Source organism: Sciurus carolinensis, chromosome 10 (genome assembly GCF_902686445.1).
Source record: "Sciurus carolinensis chromosome 10, mSciCar1.2, whole genome shotgun sequence".
Taxonomy (NCBI): Eukaryota; Metazoa; Chordata; class Mammalia; order Rodentia; family Sciuridae; genus Sciurus; species Sciurus carolinensis.
Window position 1 is genome coordinate 16,799,864 of NC_062222.1, and position 17,956 is coordinate 16,817,819.

General features: G+C 44.9%; 1 non-coding gene across 1 annotated transcript; it reads left to right on the top strand.

Moving 5' to 3' along the window:
* The first annotated feature begins 13,757 nt into the window (after positions 1-13,757).
* Trnaa-ugc (transfer RNA alanine (anticodon UGC)) lies at positions 13,758-13,831 on the top strand. The gene has a single exon. It is a non-coding gene; the product is annotated as a tRNA-Ala (tRNA).
* Positions 13,832-17,956: the final 4,125 nt, after the last annotated feature.

Below are 17,956 nucleotides of genomic sequence, written 5' to 3' on the forward strand. Positions count from 1 at the left end.
GCTCGCGGTTGTAGTCATGGAAAAGGAGCCACCGAGTGGAGCTAACGAGGAAGGACCCTCCGTCTGGCGCGCCTCCTCGCGCCTCCCGTCCTGTACGTGTGCTGTCCCCAGCTGCCCCTGTTTCTCCAAGTGCCAACTACTTCACAGATTCAGGCGCCTTCGAGAGGAGAAAAACCACTGGGCACCCACTTCCCGGCCCAGCCACTTATCGACAGTGTCATTATGTTGCTGCCTCTTACAGGTGGCGGTAAAGGGCGGCAGTAAATAGCGGGTTAAATGGATGCAAATGTACACAATGTACCGTGGAATTACCGGGTGCCGCTTTGGGCATCTGCCAAGAACAGCTACTGCACGGAGAGGAGGGGGGTGAGGCGGGGAGCGAGGAAACTTGTTCCATTTTGTTTTCTGAACAATGAGCGAGGCTTTGGAGATTTCAAAGTATTTCCATCACCCAGGAGACCACTCCTTTTTTTTTTTTTCCTCTGTGTTTGAAATGCCAGGTTTTTGTTTTTGTTTTTAAATGAGTATTGCTGGCTTAAAAAAAAAAAAAAAAATCTTCCCTCAGTGAAAAAGAGAACAATGCTAGGGACATTAACCCCATACACTGCCGGGAATTTTAGGGACTCCCAGTCCCCACCTTGGCCTTTTTTCTGCGTAGTGGAGGCCCAAACCAGGACCGCAGGTGTGTCAGGTGCTCTACCACTGAGCTATGCCCCCAGCCCTTAAAAAAGTGTTTGTTTGCTTTTGCTTGTTTTTTAAATTTTGAGACAGGGCTCCACTAAGTTTCCCAAGACTGGCCTCAAACTTATGAACCTCCTGCTTCAGGCTCCATAGAAGCTGGGATTCTAGGCCCGTGTCACTGCCTCAGGCTTCTCAGTCCTCTTTGACTGTTTAGAAAGACAAGGGTGGACGCTGATGCAGGAGTTAGGAGACGCGGGGGCCCTAGTACCACTCACACGCAAAGCCAGCCTGCCACCCCTGCCAACCTGAATTCCTCCTCCTGACACTAGAGGCTCAGACTGTACTGTTTAAAGCGTCCTGGGATGTAGGCTTGTTTACTCTGAAGACCTTTATCTTAGGCTGGACTACTTCGCAGTCCTCTGGCTCAGGCTACACCATTCTGAGGTTTTCCAGCTTAGTTAGACCTCCCTGAAATCTTTCTGCTTAGGGTTGACTTCTATAACTGTCCTCCAGTGGGATACCTGGCCCCCATACCTCCACAGAGAGGTTGTTCCTGCAGAGGAAGATGAAAAGTCCACCCCAGGTCATGTCATGTACAAATGTGAACCACAAGAACAGGATTTTTTTCCAATTTTTATTTTTATTTTTTAGTTGTAGATGGATGCAATACCTTTATTTTATTGATTTATTTTTATGTGGTGCTGGGGAGTGAACCCAGCGCCTCACATGTGCTAGGCAAGTGCTCTACCATTGAGCCACAACCCCAGCTCACTGATTTTTTTTTTTTTTTTTTTAAGTTGGCATTTACTGAGTTTGGTCACTCCCTGGTTTTGAGTTACCTTTTTTTCTCATTTTTCCTTTTTAACATATCACTGCTTTTCTTATTGTACTGATGCACAAAAACACACCAGAGTCTCGTCTTTCCCAGTTCCCCGTTTATTTTCAGGGGGCAAAAATGATACTGAAAGCTAAAGAAAGAAGCAAAAATAATTCATCCCCTTATGAAAAAGGGCACGAGATGGGGGAGGGTAGATGGGAGGAAATCTCCCAGAAATACAGGTTCATAATGGGAGGGTATCTGTGTGGTGCGGAATCTGTCTAGTGTCCTGCCTCTGTCTTTAGGTTCATAGGAGAATGTACAACCGTTGTCCCCTTGGTGTGGTACTGTCAAGGGCCTTTCCATCTGGTGCTTTGAGAACACCTGGAACCCAGCATAGAGCCCCAACAGGGAAGCAGGCCTCCTCTACGCAAGGGGCTGGGCTGGGAAGGAGCGAGGGCCTTCCAGGCAGAGTGGGCAGCGAAGGGAGAAAAGCCACTTGAGGACCTTCACCAGATCTGCTGCTGAGGCAGGCAGCAGTCAGACAGTCCCACCTCTCATCCCTCACCAGTCATCTCTGTTGGCTCTGGGCCCAAAGTTTAGGCAAAATGTTTTATGACTCCCTTAAAGAATACTAGCATCGTTACAAGTCATTTTTCGTATGTTCTGAGTCTCCTTCTCTAGGTGGACTGATTCTTATTTATAGGCCCAGAACCCAACACAGTGGCTGTTAGGGAATGTGGGTTAAGCATTGTCAGCGATGATTTTGCAGATAGGAATATCCTGTTTTATATAAACAGCACTGAGTCTCTCTCACAGACTAGCTCCTCTGCCTGTGTTTTGGCAAAGTGCTTTGTTTCGGCTCAAGACTGGGGAGCAATTTCGAGTTGTTCTACTCTTCCACCTTTACTGGCCCCAGATCTGCTTCTATCATATCCTTTCCCACAATTTTCTTCATTGAGGGTTCATTTCATGAACCTTCTTTCTACTTGGCTTCCCACCAGTTTCTCCTGTTGTCCTCTGGCCTGACCAACGTGGTCATGGGCTAGAAAATCAATAAAGCTCTTAATCACAAACAATGTGCAGCCTCGGTAGAGACTGCAGCTGGCAGCAGTGTGACTGAGCTCCTAACTCACAGATCCCAGCATGCCAGGGCAAGCCCAGCCAGGGACAAAATGCACTGCACAAGACTCCAGCATCTGGGCCCTACCCAGGGTGGGGGGGTGACTTGCTTGCAGACTCACACTCAGGAGTAACTTTCCTGAGCTGCCCTGGCTTAGCTTCCACAATATCCGATGATCATTGTATCCAATCATATGTCCTCTCCCTTCATATTCAGTTTGGGAAATGGAAGTTTCTCTGCTACTGCAGCAAGCAATCAGGATACTGAGTTAATTTGATTCATTTTACCACCCATGTCTTTCCATAGAGAACTTACACGATTCATTTACTTAAGAGACTGGTGTAACTTGCAATAAGTATATTTTTATGAGATTTTTGTACTTTATGCACCTTTCTACATATAGGGGAAGTAAGTCTGTCTATTTACTGCTGTGCAGCTGAGCACATTGGAAAACTTGGTAAAGGTGGATTCATTGGAATTGGCTCTTGTGACTGCTAATCCTGCCCCGTGGGTAAATCCTGGAGGACCCCAAGCATGGAGTCTCCCATGTCTCCATGTTCCTGGCAGGCAGGACCCTCCAAGACTCTGCTTGAGGGAGACTCATCAGGGCCTTTCCAGGTGCCCTGGTAAATTTGTGGTTGGTACTCTGGCTCTGGTTTGCACCATTTGCCCATATTACCAATAAGGAGACAAGGACAGCGAAGGAACTCTCAAGCAGTCGCCAAGGCCCATTCTGGCACTGTTCACTCCTTAACAAAAATTTATTTCCCACCAATTGCTAGTTCGATCGAATTTGCACCTTATGTATTTTGGTTCTGCCAAGAGCTCACTGAGCAACTGGGCCATTAAGCTCCCTAAGCCTTAGTCTTTCCATCTGCAAATGAGGATGTTGGGCTACATAAATTCTAAGCTCAAATGTTTTCTGCTGCTTTCCTCAGGGAAAGCTAAGTAGAGCATGGAAGCCCAGGGAGGGGACAGAAAAAGGAAAGGGGAAGGAGCCAGGGCAACTCTGACAGCGTTCAAGTTTCCAGTCATTTCTTATGGCACTGAGATGGGGTCCTGGATCTTTACCATGACCCGAGGGAGGCGTGGGGGTTTCAGGACAACCAAGGTTCTTGGACTCTGAATCACTGAGTCACTCATCAAGTGGCTAACAGACTTAGTGACAGCTGCAGAAGCTGGGGGGAGGGGCAGGGAGAGGAGCAGCAAGGGGAGAAGGGTGTGGGGGAGGAGGCTGGATGAAAGGGAGGCCCCGCAGCAGCTGAGAGCGCAGTAAAAAGCAGGGACATCAAGGGCGCCACAGAAAGGTCCGGGAGCAAAGGAAGAGAGGGGGGAAATTCGTTCTGGAAATAGACGACTGCAGTCGGGAGAGGGCTCACGATTCCAGGGTGACCTGATTTGATTATGGCAACAGGAAGTGCAGGAGAGAGAGGGCAGAATAACCTGACCCGAGGAAGTGAATTAAATAAGAGAGAAGGCACCACAGTTACCATGGCATTAAAATGCCTCGTGCCACGTTAGGCTTCTTTTTTCTCTTTTGCTTGATTCCTCTTCTTGCAGCACGTTCCTGTCATTGCAGTATATGCAGTAAACTAAAATTAGACCCTCTGGGGCCTGGGGGAAGGGACGATGTGGCCCAGATCTCTCTGTTTGGGTCAGCTCTGGGCCAACATTCTCCCCCTACAGTGTGTTCGGGTCTTTGGCTCCTTGTCACATAAGATGTGAAAACCCCTGTCAGAATTGGGTCTTGTGAAACTGCCAAGTGACCTAACTTGGGGGAAAAAAAGAAAAAAGAAAAAGAAAAGAAAAGTCAGAAATAGTTTGCAGAGGCAACTGCTTTAGATATTACTTCAGAAAAAATCAATAGGATGCAGAAACTTGAACAATAAATACCATCAGCATTGAAACTAAATGTGTTTTCTAAAATATTATTTTGCTTTATTGCTTTTTCAAAATTACTTTGCAGGCTGTCATTAGGATGATTGGGTCCTGGGCAAACAGAGCCTTTTGGGTAGGAGGTGGGTACTGCGTATATTCTTTTGACACTATCCTACACGGGATGAATAGAAGGCTATTTCTGCCTGACTTATTTACCACAAATGTCAAAACATTCATCAGGTGGACTCATGTTAATACCAGACCCCAGAGACTGATATTCATACCTGAATAATGACTGACAGACTAGAATGCTCCCGTTGTCATGGTAAGCTCAACCTCTCTCTGTAGATAAATGCACTTGAGGAGAAAAATTCCATCTGGAAGTTTGCTTAGCTAGCTTAGAGTTAGAATAAATGAGATTAGTGTGATCCACAAGAGAAATACTCCTGACACAATGTCTTGAAAGAATGAGACTGTCCACCTATCCTTCCTGTCCTGCATGGGTGACCTGCCAGCTTCTGAGATGCTGAGCTTCTTTCCACGATCCAGTCTCTTCAAAATGATTTTTTTCTATGAAGCATCATGAAGCCAATTTGACAGATTTTCACTTTTTTATTTTTTATTTTTTATTTTATTTTTTTTTTTTTTGCGGTGCTGGGGATCAAACCCAGGGCCTTGGGCATATAAGACAAGCACTCTACCAACTGAGCTATCTCCCCAGCCCCTCACTTTTTTATTTTTAATTTTTTTTTTTTTGGTGGTTCTAGGTTTCAAACCCAGGGCCCATACTAAATATTTATTCTATTGTGTTATAATCCCAGCTCAGATTTTAACTTTTCAAATCACAATCACTCTGTTGGTTAGCTTTTCGTTGCTGTGACAAATACCTGACACAAACGACTTAGAGGAGGAAAGATTTCTTTTGATTCACAGTTGCACGGTTTCAGAGGTTCAGTCCATGGTTAGCTGGGTCCATTGCTCTGGGCACGGGGTGAGGCAGATGGTGGTGGAAGGGTGTGGTGTGGTAGAGGAACACTGCTCAGCTCATGCCAGCCAGGGAGGGAGAGGGAGAGGGGGAGGGGGAGGGGGAGAGGGAGAGGGCGAGGGAGAGGGAGAGGGAGAAGGTGAGGAAGGGAGGCCAGGGACAAGATATAGTCCCCAAGGGCACACTCCCAAATGACCTACTTCCTCCAGCTAGGCTCCACCTCCTAAAATATCTACCACCGTCCATAATGCCATCAAATTATTAATCTATCATGGAATAATGAGGTCAGGTCCCTCATGGTCTAAGTCCCATCTTTGATCGTGACTGCAGTGGGGAACGAGCCTTCAACCGTGACAATCACATTCTTTCTATCTTCCTGATATTATAATCATGTCACTTTAATGGGAATTGGAGGTTCCCCTAAATTCTTCAGTCACAAATTCAGTCACTGTCTTGGTTTATTCCCAGTGGTTTCTGGTCATCTCCATTTTATGTGCAGATTCTGTTAGTCTAATTTCCTGAGGGCAGTCGGTCTCAAGGTCATCGGCAAGCATCTCCTTTTTGCTTCATGAGACAACAATAATGGACTAATCTTCCTTAGGCCACCACAGGTTTTAGATCCATAGACCAGATGTTAGACCCACGTGACCTGTCCTGTGTGAGATGTTCCTGCTCAAGGCTATTTGTCCTCTTCTGTGTGAGAGTAGAGGTTGGCCCTTCGTTGTGATGATGTAGGGATTTGTCACCTACATATGCAGATGCCAGCTACCATAACACAGATGGAGGGTGTGGTGTCTTCTTCATGTCCAAATGGGATTCTGAAACCCAGAAATGAAAATATCCACATGATCCCATTAGTTAAGTCATAAATAAGTACAGGTTGATGAAGTGTTTCTGGGGCCTCTGACATGGAAATAACAACCTTGATCTGTGGCAGTGTGGGAGTCAGCTTTGCACTGACACAACAAAATACCTGACAAGAACAACTTAGGGGAAGGAAAGTTTATTTTGGCTCATGGTTTCAGAGGTTTAGTGTGTGGTCGGCTGAGTCTATTGTTCTGGGCCCAAGGTGAACCACAGTGTCATGGCGGAAGGGTGTGGCAGAGGAGCACTGCTCATTTCATGATGGACAGAAAGCAGAGGTGGGTGGCCCCAGGGAAGGTGAACCCTTCCTGGGGCACATCCCCAGTGATCCAGCCCTTCCAGCTATGCCCCACCTGCCTACAGTTACCACCCAGTTGGTTTATTCAAACTAGGATGGACTGATTAGGTTACAGCTCTCACAATCTGATCACCTCTGAATATTCCTGCATTAACACAGGAACTTTTGGGGACACCTCATACCCAAGCCATAAAGGGCAGCACACACCCAGAGGGCCTGGATGCTAGGCTGTCCCTCCCTGAGATGTACTTTGCTAGGGACCTGCCTTTCAGTCTCTTGCATCTAGAGTGTCCTTTCAAGCCATTTATGGTCCTATTGAACTTCCTTGCTGAGTCCGTAGATCAATTCCCAGGAAAAGAGGCTGTGGCCAACCTTTTGGAATATCTTTCAGACAGATTTAAAGAGCTCAGCTCAAATGCTCCTGTGCTCAAGATAGAGGGACACGAAGAGAGCTGCCCTGCACCAGGCTTCACGTTGCCTCCTTGGAGAGGTGTGGGTTGGGCAGGTCTGCTGTGGGAAGAGGTCTGCCAGTCACAAACATCTCCTCCAAACTGGCATCTGAGGAATTCCTTGGCCTGAGACCAACATGAGCTCTCCAGCAGAGAGGGGCGCCTGGTCACTGCTGGGCTGTGAAGTCTCCTCCTCCACCCTCCCGAGCTCCCCCTTGCTAGCTCCCCACCCTCCTCCACCTTTCCTGTCTTCAAAGGTGTGCTAAATGGTTGGGCTTTGCATGGGCTAGGTTCATTCACAGCTGTGGATGAGATAAGAGAGAAGGACAGTCAGTGAGCCTTCCCCTCCCACCAATCCTCTAGGTTCGAGTATCTGCAACTAAATTTCCTTTATATTTCAAACTAGTCCCTCTGAAAAACGTGTCTTGAGAATTTGGGGGCCAAACAGTGGACTCATCTTATCTATAGGCTCATTTTTATCCATTTTTATCTGTTGTTGCCATGCCCTTTTCAAGTATGTGGAGAGATTTATCTTGAATAGAAAGTAATTTGTCATTTCTGATTTAATTCGTGCCTCGTAATAATCTCCAAGATGAGGGGTTTAAGGACTTGCCCAGGATTTCACAACTAAAACGTGGCCAAGTGAGGTTTAAATGGATCTCGTTCAGTCTTCAGTCACGCCTGGCCCCTGGCGCAGAGCACTGAGAACATTTGGGCGTGGCTAGGAGAGCAGGAGAGAAGTGAGAAGAGAGACATTTAGAGGCAGCCTATTGTGTCACAGGAGTTTGATTCATGAGATTTTATTTAATCCTGTGGATGACCTTATGGAGCATTAGCTTTGTTTATAGTTGAGGAAATCTGAGACTCTGTTTAAATGACTTGTCTGGGGTCACACAACTAGTAGGAGTGGGCTTGGAGCCATAGCGGTCCAAACTATGGACATGCGCGTACAGAGAAGAGGGAAGTAAGAGCCCAGAGGATGGTTGGGTAAAAGGGAAGGTTCTAGAAGTTCCACATCAATTTTCAGGGTGCCTTAGAAGATGGACTTAGGGGGAAGGCAAATTCACAAAATCATACATATGGTTGGCCTCAGATGACAGAGGAGAGATTTGGATTTGTCTGTGGGGTGTGCCTTCATGGAGGCGTCCCCAGTGACCCTCTGTCATTTTAGATGACCCTTGCTTATTGGAGATCACACACTTCTTGTTGCTCGGTTTGTTTTTCTGATCATGAAGGCAGAAATTCTGTCTGCTGGAGGTGTGTTACTGTTCACGGTGCCTATCATAATGCTGGACGTGTGGATGTCCAGGAGATTTGGGCAAGAGTATTGCCAGGAGGAACCATTCTTCCAGTGAGGGGCCAGTCCACAAGCCCACCAGAAGCAGACTGGAGCCATGGCTAAGCATGGGCATCTTAGGAGCAACTTAGGCTGACAGATAACTTGACTGTGGAAGTAGAATTGCTTTTTGGAGACCTTCATTAATTTTTAAAAAATCCAGTGTTAATATACAATTTTAAACCACAGTTTGTTTTATTACTTTTAGAAGAACATGCCCATTGAAGAGATATTAGAAAGATGGGCTATCAAGCTCAGTAGTGGCGCATGCCTGTAATCCCAGCACCTAGGAGGCTGAGGTAGGAGGATCGCAAGTTCAAAACCAGCCTCAGCAACTTAGCAAGCCCTAAGCAACTTAGTCAGACTTTGTCTCCAAATAAAAAATAAAAAGGGCTGGAAATGTGGTTCAGGGGTTGAGTGCCCCTGGGTTCAATCCTACAGTACAAAAACCAACAAACAAAAAACCACAAAAACTATTAAAAAGAAGAAAGTAAAATATTGTCCCAAAATCTAACCACTATGAGCAGCAATGTGGTATGTCTTCTCAGACACTCCCTGAAGTCATAAGACATAGGTAAACATAATATTCTATATTATTATGTGCTCATAGAACACATAATATTCTGTATTTTTAAAATGAACTCCATCCCTAAATAATATTTTATATTAATTAACTTTCCAATAATACACTTAGTTCTACGTATTACAACCTAGCATTTTTTTCCCATAGCATCATTTAAGATGGGTTTGTGGGCAATATTCATAAAATACAAAAATATCTATAATATAGGAATTAATCTAGGATTGAACCAATCATATGCTTTTGAAAATAGTAGCTACTATATTTATATGGCGCATCTGGAAAAATATAAGCTAATATATTAATGAGGGTTATGTCTGGGTGAGATGATGTCAGATGGTTTAATTAATTGATTTGTTCATTCTGCTCATTTAAAATTTTTCTTATGGTGGCCCTTAGTGACTTACTATTAAAGGGCGCTATTGTTTTCAAAACCCTCCCAGATGAAGGCGAGTTCCTTCACTTTTCTGAGCTTTCTTTTCGTTATGTGTCAGATGGAAATTTCAGCCATTTCTCCTCCATAGAGAAGTCCTGAGGGTAAATCTGCACAACGCAGGTGCAACTCCTCACAGTTCCAGGAACCTGGCACAGGACCCAGTGGCCGCCATCACCCTGACTCGTCATATTTTTTGTACTTCTGCTTCTTCCCCTGCCACTCTTCATGGAGTAGGAAGGTAGCCTTTGAAGTCAGCTCACACAGGTCAGGACTCCCAATACCTGGCATACAGGACCAGGTCCCAGCAGCCTATGCGGGCATGTCCTGTCATTCGCCTCCTGCCCAGGGTGCACCCCGGCCACGCCATCCCCTCTCTTCCTGGATTCAGGTCAAGCTCCAGCAGGGACTGTGGACTCACTCTTTCCTCTACTGCGATTCTCTTCCCACGTCTTCTCGCAGTGGATTTTGGATCTTAGCATTAAAGTCACCTCTTCAGAGGGGTCTCCGTCACCACCCAGACAAGAGCAGTGTCCTGGCCCACTGGTCAGCACGTCCCGTGTTGAATTTTCAGTCCAGGGTTGGCCATTACCTTGCATATTCTTATTGATTTGTTCTATTCTGTCCCTAGTGCCAGTGTCCCTAAAGACCTTGCTGCATCAGAGCTGTCCCTGGAACAACTGGGATGGTGTCCAGCACATTCAGGTGCTGGGTATATGATGGCTAACTACTTTAATTAATAAAGTAGGTGATCTTTGTCAAAAGATTGAACAGTTTAATCACCTCTTGCCACCTTCTCGGGGGCTCCTGTTTCCCTAAGGAGGAACAGGGTCATTAGATCATTTTCTTCTCAACACCCCTGTTCCCACGCTTTTCTCAGGACCTCCCAGGCGAGGCTGCATTCCTAGCTTTCCATCTCAGATTGAGATTTATTATCATTATTATTTATCAAGGTTGTTCAGATTTGAAAAGAACCTCCTTTGTGGGCTTTAGCTCTGATACATGAGGCTGGGCAGGCAGTTGCTGCTCTACAAAGAGGTCATGTTCCCGGAGTTTCTTTGTGTATGTTATTTGTTTCCAACACAGAATGCACTTTTCACTGAAAACAATGTTCCCAGACAAGCCCACAAAAGCCTACTTAATCCACAAAGCTAAAAAGAAAAAAAAAAAAAAAAAAGACGGTGAAATTCTAGGAAACACAACAGGGGAAATGAATAAGAAATAGAATTTAAACGTTCATCTTGAAGGCTGGTGCTCAAGGAAAAGCAGCTTCTAGCAAAGCAGAAAGATAGCAGCGAGGCTGGGGGCCTGGAGGATTTGGAGGGCCTTGGACCCCCAGCTGTCGTGGTGGAACTTCTATCCTGCATTTGACGCGGCGGAGGCTGTGGAGAAAACATGTCATGGGCAGGTCTGAGCCTGCTTGAGGGAGCATTTCTGCAGATCCACAGGCCACAGAGGCAGGCAGGAGCTGGCCGATGCTTCCACCCATTGAATTCTGGAGGCTGGAATCAACACAGGAGAATTCTTCCAGAAAACTGAGATTTGAGTATGTACTCTGGGTGGCTCTTGAGTTTTCTCAGGGAATTTCTGCCTGAGTTATCTAAGTACAGGCCTGGTAATGTATTCCAAAAAATAATAGGTTCCATTTTGGTTTCATCCTTGTTTACCACCGGGTAATTTCAGGCTTTCTTTTCTTTCTAGAGCTGAGTTTTGTGCTGCTACTTTGAGACAAGAGGTTTTGTCTCCTGAAAGCTAGTCCTCAGAAAGAGGGGCAGTGTCCTAATATGGAAGGTCTTATAAAAATTGTCATGTCATTTTGAAAAAGAAATTGTTCCATTTTGCAAAGACCCATGAATCTGAAACAATTCCAACCCACCCTTTTGGATGCTTGTCGAAAGGGTCCTTTTGGTATAATTGGTCAAAAAGGCAAAGACATTTAACACAGTTAGTAATTATTCTTAAAAAGTAGACCTCACATTTAAATTTTATAGACAAACTTTAGGATATTGATAAATAATTGTACTTGTAACAATGATAGATGTAAATTCAGAGGACAGGGCTGGGGATGTAGCTCAGTGGCAGAAGATCTGCTTATCATGTATGAGGCACTGGGTTCCATCCCCAGTGCTGCTAAATAAATAAATGAATGAATGAATAAATAAATAAATGAATAAATAAGTTTAAAGGACAAATACAAAAATAAGATAACAATTTCAATGATAGTATCTTATCTGGAATTTTAAATGCTTAGTCAGGAGAAATAATATGCTCCTGAAAACTATGTTAGATGATTCTAAAAATGGCTGTAATCATGATGAAGATGCTCATATCACAGATGTATGTGAAGAGTTTGAATAAAATCGTTTCATGAAATGTAGGATTGAAAGTGGCAGTATTTCTTAAGGCATTATTTTATATAATGTGTAATTTAAATATGCATGCACCTACATTAATATATTAAATATCACTGACATTTGACTCTTTTGTCTACATCTCGAATAGTTAATATATCTATCTGGGCTAATGAAGGGGCATGAACTCTTGGAAAATCAGGATTACCTTATATGTCACCTCTTTGCTTTCAGGCACACATGCCATGTGTCGATACAGTTTGTTTCTGAAGAAGGAAGGACATACTGGACTAAGAGAAAGGAGATCAAAGATTCAGGGTTTAGTTCTGAACTTATTACCAAAACTGTGTCCTCTGGAAAGTCACCTGTATGTTTCTCAGCTTTATCAACTGGAAAAAATATAGAAACAGTCACACATCACTTATAAAATCATCTTGATTACAAATATACCATCTCAATTATTAACTTATATTAATAATGGGAAGCGGGTCTGGATAATCCCAGGTGGCTATTAATTTAAAACCACTTTACATTTTACTTCTGTTTTGGTATTTACATTTTGTATCTACCTGTAGTTATACTTTAAACACAGTAGTAAGACCAGGCTGTGCACACTGTCAGTGCCGACTGAGTGGTTGCTCATTTCTTCCATGGAACCTTCTCCACAGTGTCAGCAGCTTTGGGGCCAGGTGGCCTGGGATCAAATCCAAGTCCCATCCCTTTTTAGCTGTCTGATCTTAAGCAAATTTGTTCATCTTAGCCATGCCTGCCTTGTTCTAAAATAGGGATGATAATAAGACCCACTTCACTGGGAAATGGAGAAGATTAAATGAGATTCAGCCAGTAAACCCAGCAATAAATGGCGGCCATCATTATTGTTACTATTATTTAAAAGTTCAGATTGGTAATTGTATCAGTTTCCTAGGGCTGCTGTAACAAAGACCACAAACCAAGTAGCTTAAAAACACAGCGTTTATTATCTCACAGTTTTAGACCAGAAGTCAGAAATCAAGGTGTCAGCAGCACCTGGCTCTCTCAGATTTCCTCAGCGAGGGAAGTGTTGCTTGCCTCTGCCTCGCTTCTGCTGTTTGCCAGAAGGCTTTGGAGTCCTTTGGCTGTGGACGCATCGCTCAAGCCACATGGTCATCTTCTTCTTGTGTGTCTTCGTGTCATCTTTTCCTGGGCGTGTCTGCATCTAAATTTCCCCAATACGGGCTCAGTCATATTGGATCAGGGCTCACCCTAATCACCTGATTTCAACTGATCACCCCTGCAATGACCCTGTTGCTAAGTGAGGTCTTATTCTGAGATGCTGGGGTTTAGGGCTTGATCATATCTTTTTAGGTAGATACAATTCAATTCATAACATTATTTTTTTTTACCCCCCAAAATTCTCCAAAGTAAAAATAGTAAGAATGTTCTACATTATGCTGTCTAAAGCCTCTTCCCTGAGAGAAGATTATCATCACAAGATTGCTTGCTCATCAAGGGCATTCAGAGCTGGGCACGGTGGTGCACACTTGTAATCCCAGCTTCTTGGGAGGCTGAGGCAGGAGTATCACAAATTAGAGGTCAGCCTCATAAACTTAGACAGATCCTGTCTTGAAATAAAAAATAAACTGGGCTGGGGGTATAGCTCAGTTGCGTGTGTCTAAACATCATCTTGTGAATGTCTGACTTTGTCTAAATTTCCCTAATTTGGCCACAGTAGAGCACCCCAAGTTCAATCCCCAGTAACACACACACACACACACACACACACACACACGCTTCAGATACAAAAACATAAATTGGTTGGTTCCGCCTGCCAATAAACTTGAAAGCAAAGAATTTGATTCATTTAAAAGAGGGATATGCATGCCATGTGAGCATCAACTAAATCCCCATTCTCTCTTGTGGGACAGCCAAGCCCCTCACTGGACATACATTTGAAATGGTCATTAAAATTCACCCCAAAGGGGCTGGGGATGTAGCTCAGTTGGTAGAGTGCTTGCCTTGCAAGCACAAGGCCCTGGGTTCGATCCCCAGCACCACAAAAAAAAAAAAAAAAAAAAAAAAAAAAAATTCACCCCAAAGATATCTGTTCTGCAGTAGATAGCAATGTCCCTTGTTTTAACTGAAGTCAGCTGACCTGGTTTCCAATTCAGGCTGTGCACCAATGAGCCAGTTACTGACATCTCTGAACTTCCCTCTTCCCACCTGTGACACGAGAGTAATGATTCCTGATGGGCTAGTGGCAAGATCTGGAGCACCAATTGCCTGGTAGGCAGTCTCCAAGTAGAGCTATTAGCAAGCTATTAGCTATTATATATGGGGGACTTGGGGGACCCTCTCTGTCACTTACTTGAGATTTGCACTTATCTCTCCAAGGGCAGAACAATGCACTGGCATTCCACGTTAGCAGAGTAAGAGCTGTGATTTCAGAGTGGCCCCAAAGCTCTAGTATCAGAGACATCACTTTCAAAGGAAAGAGGTGTCACTGTCATCTAGACCCCCCTCTATCTACCACTGGTGGGTCTGAAATAGCATCACTTTACTTTGAATAAAGAAGTCAGCGTAAGGGAAGAAAGTTTCAGTTGGGAAGGATGGTGAGGTAGAGGGCCTGGGGTGCAAAGCTGGGGTGAGTCTGGAGGGGACCTTGGTGCCAGTCCAGAGAGAGTGAGCCCCAGACACTGGGATGGATGTGGGAGAGCCTCTGCAAAGGAAGCAGGGAAGGAGGAGCAGAGGAAAAGAGGGGACAGCCACCTGACTCAGATTTCTGCCCAGGCCTGGCCTGCCAGGTAGGTGTAATTTTAAACACACATACACACACACACACACACACACACACACACACACACACACATTGTATGTATTTATGGGGTGCCTTGTGATGTCTCACTACAATGTGAAGCTGTGAGTGTGTTTCCTGACCATGACTGTCTGCTTGGTGCTCTCTGATGCCAGCTCCATCATTTCTAAGATGGGCAAAACCCAAGGCCTTGCTCATAAATTGATTGGAACAAGTGAGCAATAGATCAAGAGTAGCTATAAAAGTCTTGACTGGGTTCCTTGAGAGACACATGAAGAGACCCTGGAGGCCCCATCTTCCCTCCCCTTTGGAAGGGGCTGTCGGTAATCCTGGAGAGAACTCAGAAGGTCCGTGGGAGCCGACTGCTCGAGGCCTGCTTCAGAAAGCTCTCTCTCAGCTCTTTGGGATTGCAGCTGAGTGAGCCGAGTGGAGGGGTCGGGGAGGACTGCCTGTGAGTACCTCCCTGAAGACAATGCCCGGATGTATTTATATCCCAAATCCACTATTTGCTTCCAAAGGTTTCTAGCTTCTTTGAAAGAGCAGTTGTCACTCAATCACTTAATATATTAGCAACGAATTTTCTAGACCAAGTATAAATCTAGGTCATTTCTGCTTTCGGAGCCTTGGGGTACTATGTCAAAGAAGGTCGGAAGAGCAGGATGGGCTCCTGATTGGATCAAATCCTCTGTCCCCAGAAGCCATGCCCTCAGGGCCTGGTGGCAATCAACACAGGGCAGCTTCAGTGAGCAGCAACCAGCAGGCAGAAGCAGGCTAAAACTGCCTCAAGCTCTCCCCCAAAGAGGAGGAATTAATCCATTCACCCCCTTATTTTTCATTCAACAAATTGAGCACTCAGATGCAGGAAAGAATAGGGAAGGAAAGAGAGGGTTCTCAAGGAGCTCCCAAAGCCAGGAGGAGGGGACAGACCAGAAGACCCCTTGGACGGGCGAGAGCCGGGAGTGACATTGCCCAGGGGGTGAAGGATTGCAATCTGTGCCCTTACGTTTTAATCTGTGCCTGGTTTCCCCTAGGATCCCTTCACTTGTTAGTCTATGTACTCCCATTTGGGGTTCCAAAACCTTGACCTTGACTGGGGATCACCTCCCTCAGCATCCCCAGAGTGACAAGTCAAGCACCAACTTGGCCCAGTTTGCCTGGATGCTGGCGATGTAGGTGCCATGTTGACAGCTGTGTTGTACATACGTATGAGCCAGAAGGTCTTTAAAATCCTAGCCCACTCCAGTCTTTCTGAGTTTGGGAGCAGGTGGGTAGAGATCAGACCAAGGTACTTAGTGCCAGCTGTCTGCGCTCTTTCTTTATAACCTGTCTTCTAGACCACATCATGACTCCACCTGACAGTCTTGCAACAGGAGGAGGGGCTGCTTTCTCTCACAATGTACACACAGGAATTTTAGACACGTGAAAGCTTTAGTAATGTTCCCAAGGTCACAGGCGAACTAGTGACAGAGACAGGGATAGGATTCAGGTTTCTGGTCCTTCCAGTTTTGTTCTCTCACTCAGAACTTGCTGCCTCTTTAAGTCTCAAATCTAGTTAGAATGGGGGTGGGGGGGTTGCCAGGCTATGAAGGGTTCCCTCTTAACTTTGCTCTTAAAAAAAAAAAAAAAAAAAAAAGAGGTGGGCGACCCTTGCTTTCCTAATATTTTACTGCCAAACTACTTCATACTTTCCCTGAGCAAGGTCTAAAAGATGGTTGGATTTCCCTCTGGGCACATAGACAGCTCCTTGGTGTTTCAGCTCTTGGTATTCTGCAGTGGCTGTGTCATGGAGCCGGGGTGGGTTGGAACTCCAGCTGCCAGTGAGCACGTGTTTGCTATTTATAGCGGGAGGGGGGCTGCAAGGAATGGAATTTTTTCCCTCTGAGTAGTGTTGATGCAGCCAACAGGAAGTGGGCTCTGATGGGTACTAAATGTGATCACAGGAATGGAGTCTCTTGTGTACCTTGAGCATGCTCAGAACCACTCACAGGGGCTTTTAAAATCACAGGTTCCTGGGCCCCAACCCCAGAGTGTCTGACTCAGTGGGTGTCTGAGTCAGTTTGGGCTGCTGTACCAAAGTACCAGAGGTTGGACAGCTTAAACAACAAATGCGACCTTCCTGCAGTTCTGGAGTCTGGGAGTCCAAGGTCAAGGCGCTGGCAGATCTGGTGTCTGGGGAGGTTCTGCTTCTGGTTTACAAACTGCTTTCTTCTGCCTATGTCCTCACATAGTGAAAGGGAAGGCAGCCCTCTGAGGTCTGTCTAGAAAGGCATTGATCCCACCTATGAGGGCCTCACCTTCAGGGCCTTGTTGCCTCCTGAAGGCCCTGGTTCCTAATCACCTTGGGAATAGGATTTCAACATACCAATTTGGAGAGGGGGAAGCAAACATTTAGTTCACAACAGTGGAAATTAGCATTTTTAACTATTTCACAGATAATGCTTCTGCTGCTGGCTCGGAGACCACACTTTGGGAACCATTGCTGTATTTTAATGGGTGGGGTGGACAGGGAGGGATCACCATATGTGACAGCAGATTGAACCACAGAAATGCACTGACCAGCACCAAAAGACTCCTAGAGCCTTTCTTGTCCTTGTCAAATTAAGGAAAAAAAGTTATTTCTTAGCCAACACTTCCAGGGCAAAGGTGTCATTTTATTTGGAAAAAAAAGACACTTCATAAATTGCAAAGACTAGGACTCATAAGAAATATGGATAGGCACCATTGAGCAAAAAATTTTCTTCGTCTCTTTCTCTCTCTTTTTTTCTTCAGGGGAAAAATGCTAATTGCATTTTGGTAATTTGATCATAGAACAGTGTTTGGAATGAAGGTTGCCAGATTTGACCACCACTTTCAACTCCAGCAGAGCCAAATACATACTGTGGTGGTGGATGAACTCCTGTCCATCTTTGATTGAGAGCCAGGACAAGCCACAGGGCAGGCCCAGGAAGAATGTGCTTGATTACGGAGTAGACCACACCTTGGGCTTTGGCCTTTCATTTCTTGCATGAGATGAACCTGTTCATTATTTCTTTTTCTTTTTGACATTGTACGTTTTCCTTGAAAATCGTTCATTTCACTCAGATTTTCAAAATATTAGCATATATTTGCACAAATGAGTCTTTTATAGGGATTATAGTTTCCTATATATGCATAGGCCCTAATTCATTTTTCACTAGCTATTATTTTTTCTTTTTTTTTGATTAGGCTAGATACTGGATTATTTATTGTTATTGCTCTTTTTTGTTTTGGTTTTTCAATGAACTAGCTCTTGGACTTCTTTATTGATATGAACAACTGCAAATGGCATGAAATTTTTTCCTACTTGCAAGCAAACAAGTTAATCTGCAGGCAGAACTCATGAGACTCCTAG